Below are 4,231 nucleotides of genomic sequence, written 5' to 3'. Positions count from 1 at the left end.
TTGTTGAGTAAGGCACATGAATGGTAGCAGAAAAATGAAGAAAAGACTTTGAGAGAAAAAAAACTCAAAGGGGAAAGAAAGGTTAGGGAAGGTGAAGAGGAAGAGGAAGTGGATGAAGAAAGGAATAAGAAAAAAAAGAGGAACAGGGCAGTGGTGATGCACGCCTTTAATCCTAGTACTTGGGAGGCAGAGGCAGGCAGATTTCTTACTTCAAGGCCAGCCTGGTCTACTGAGTGAGTTCCAGGACAGCCAGGGTTACACAGAGAAACCATGTCTCAAAAAATCAAAAAGAAAAAGAAAAAGAAGAAGTAAGGAGGAGGAAGAAGAAAAAAGGAATGCAAGTGCAGAGACAGTTTTCTGATCTGAGAATGGTTGTAGATAACCCAATGTTCACTCTTGTAGGCAATGCTAACTGCTACACATTACCCTGATAAGAATTCCTCTCAGATGGAAGAACCAGTGTAGCTACACTAATAAAATCCTGTTTGGAGCTTACCTTGATATTTCCTTGGTAAGTTCCTAGGGATCCCATGAGAGGTGCTGTATTATCTCCAGAACCAAGTCTTATACGTGACCTTCAAATCCCACCCTAAGGTATATACATATACAAGGTATATACATATACACATTTCTTTGTAAATTTTATTTACTATTTTTAATTTTGTATTTACATCTTATCTACTTCTTTTTATACTCATCAATTTTCCGTTTTCCTTCTACTACCTAAATATGTATGACTTCTATTTAAATTATTGTTTACATACACATACACACACACATCTGTTTAGTTTTTTTCTTTTATTTTCTTTTTCTTTTGGTTAATCTTGTGTCTTTACGTTTGATCATTATGGACTCAGGATTGTGTAGCCTATCAGGAAAATTGTCCCTTAGAGGAAAACAGTTTCTTCTCCTCACAGTAGCCATTAGTTGCTGTTTGCTCTTTAGTTAGTATTATGGCCTTGTGAGTTACACTCATCCATCTTGATGTGCCGATGGTGTTGCCTTTACATAGGATTTGTTTAGGGATCCAGAGCTCATTATGAGTTTAGGTGTCCAGCTTGTCTGTCTAGGTAAGTAGCTTTCTTATTTTCCTTTGCTGCTACCATTCTCCAGGAATTCAACTATAAGTAAAATAGTAGAATTAACATTTCTTTCAAATAAATGTTCTACACTGGAGGTCAATACAAAAGCTGGCATTCTACCTCTTATCAAAATAAAATACATGAATAGAAAGCATGTTTTATCAGCTAAGAACACTTGTTTCTGTTCCTGAGGAGCTAAGTTTAGTTATCAGAATCTCTACTGAGGGGCTAACATTTCCTGTACCTCCAGGTCAGGAGATCCAACACCATTGCCAGGCACCTGCACTCGTGTGCACATATACAGAGACATGTCACAATGAATAAAATATGTCTTAACTGTATGCTAACAATCTTTCTGTAAACGGCCATGAGCATGGCTATTCACAGTTACTAGAAGTCTTTTTATAGTAGTTCTCAGCCACAGGAAATTTGCAAAGGTCCTCAGTCTCCTACCACCAGATGGTATGTCATAAAGAGAGCAAGCGATAGAATGAGCTTTGCCATACTGGGGAATGTGATTACTGTTGTCAAAGGATGAAATTATAACAATTTAGCTTACAGATCTTAATTGGCTTTATTTTAAAGTCTATAATTGGGCAATAGTTCACTCCATAAAACAGAAAAATGTTTCAATGGTCTGAGAAGGAGATAATAGTTCTAGAAAGTACTGAAAAAGGTTTAAATCAAGTTACCTCAGGGTTACCTCAGGTTACTTTCACTGTGCATAAGAATTATGACTTGAAAACTTTAAGAATGCTGACTAAAATTAACCTGGTTGAGAAATAACCCATACCTCTCAGTTTATTGAATCTTCAATAGTAGTTTGGTGTTTAGTGATATGACTGATTGCACTTGAAATTATGTTCTGGTCTGTGGAGGTCTATGACAGAAATATGAAACAACACTAGCATACTTGTAACTTCATCTTTTTGAAAAAAAAAAAAAGACCATACAAATTTAATATCCCATGGTCTCCAATAACTAACCTTGATATCCTCACGAGTCAATTGGCAACTGTGACCCAGTAGTTAAATTAAGCAAATCTAATTAGTGCTGGGACCGTAGGATTGAGAAACCTTGGAACTGTTTACAGGTGACCCCATTTTTTACCATTTGTTTAATCACGGAAGTGCTCTTATAGTATTTTTACTGATGCACCCATTAGTTCGCTTTTCTTCAAAGAAAGAAAAACTTACAAAATAGCTGTCACAGTATTTAATAAACCCTTAATAAAGATAAAAATAAATATAACTAAACAACATTTTATGCGGTTAAATCTTTAAGGTAACAGTTGCATTACTAGTTTGAAATATTAAAGAGCCAACCAAGATGAAAATATATTAGATTCTTTGAATTCACACATGAACAATAAATCTAGAACCTGTGTCTTGAGAATAACGACTGACAATAATACGAGGTACTTTTTGTAGAAACTTGACTGGTATTTTTTTTCAACACATATTTTCTAAAGGATAAGATTTAAGTGGTCTTCACAATACTATATATTCTCATAACTAGTTATATCATACATGTACCCTAATTTGTTTTAATTGCTAGATCAACAAATCCTGGAGCTGTCTGAAAGAAAGTGTCAACTGAGAAATTATCTACATCTTACTGACTTGTGGGCATGTACATAGAACACTGTATTTATATTAATAAGGGAAGGAGAAATTATCCCATTGTGGGCAGCACTCTTCCTAGGTAGGTTATCCTGGGTTATATGAGGAAGCTAGCTTCTTCTGAGCAGCAAAAGCAAGGGAGCCAGCAGCATTCCTCCATGGTTCCTTGATCTTGGTTCCTGCCTTGACTTCCTGCTCTGGTTTCCCTCAATGATGAACTATGGTGTTGAAATAAAAGATAAAGTAAGTCTTTTCCCTCCAAGGTGCTTTATATAGGGAATTTGAATCACATATTTGTCAACCTAAAAGAGAATACCATCTAATTTGTGACCTTATTGTAGACACCCTTGAGAATGGAAGGCAACAATGTCATAACAATTTGGTGTAACTTCTAGTGATCTGAGTGTTTAGTCATATATTACACTTAGTGTATGATTTTACAGAACTTAGCATTTCCTCAAACATGTTCTTTTTGTACCTGAAATTATTGCACATGCTGAAATTATTGCACATACTATAAGCTACACTGCTCCTTTAGAGTCTGTCTACTTACCATAAAAAAATTCTTTCTTTCCTATTTAGACAAAGATGGACTTTGTAGTTCTCTGTAACAATATAACTAATTTCTCAACTGTGGGGAGTAAACAAATATTACTATGTTTTCTCTCTAATCTTGCCTTTTTCTGCTTCTTGTGAAGTCTGACAATCTTGTCCTTTTTTCTCCTACTTGTTAAGTCTAATAGTAGAATAGTTACATAGTGCTGTGGGATAGCCTCCTGTTGAAAATGGAAGGAAGTACTCAGGTCAGAACCCTAAGAGATCCAAATTCTTTTGTCCTTCATTGATTTCTATGATCTGTCAGAGGCACAATTAATACAATTTAATTGCTTTTGACCACCATGCCATTAGTCTTTGAGATATACTATTCCAATATTTCATGATCTATTAATCTGGTTACATGTATCTTTACTATTTGAATATAGTTCAGATTCCACATGCCAAACTCTAGGAATGCTTAATTTGCATGGTTCCTCTTTCTGCAGCCTCAATATAATCAATGATATTATATACTCTATCTACAAAACATTAGGCTGTTAATTTTGTGTAGTATCTCTTCTTTTTTATTAAACTAATAAAATTTATTTTAAAATACACAACTCTTTATTGACATTTTTAAGTCAACAAAATAATTTACAATAGTCAAATGCCTCATAAATATACATGATCTTTTCTAAAGCTAAAAGTAATACGCATTCAAACAGTTTTTTTAAAAATCTATTTACATCATTAAACATAATAGAAGTAGAAAACAATCTCTTTTGAAGACCACTATGAAAGGAAATTGTGACAAGTTCCTCATGAGACAAAATACATTCCATCTCCAAGGGAGAATACATAGCATAACTGTGGCTTCATAGAATGAATTGAGTAGAGTTCCTTCTGTTTCTATTTTGTGGAATAGTTTGAAGAGTATTGGTATTAGGCCTGCTTTGAAGATCTGATAGAATTCCACACTAAATCCTGGGC

Source organism: Mastomys coucha, unplaced genomic scaffold (genome assembly GCF_008632895.1).
Source record: "Mastomys coucha isolate ucsf_1 unplaced genomic scaffold, UCSF_Mcou_1 pScaffold17, whole genome shotgun sequence".
NCBI lineage: Eukaryota > Metazoa > Chordata > Mammalia > Rodentia > Muridae > Mastomys > Mastomys coucha.
The sequence above is the reverse complement of the archived record's forward strand: the minus strand, read 5'-3'. Positions refer to the sequence as shown.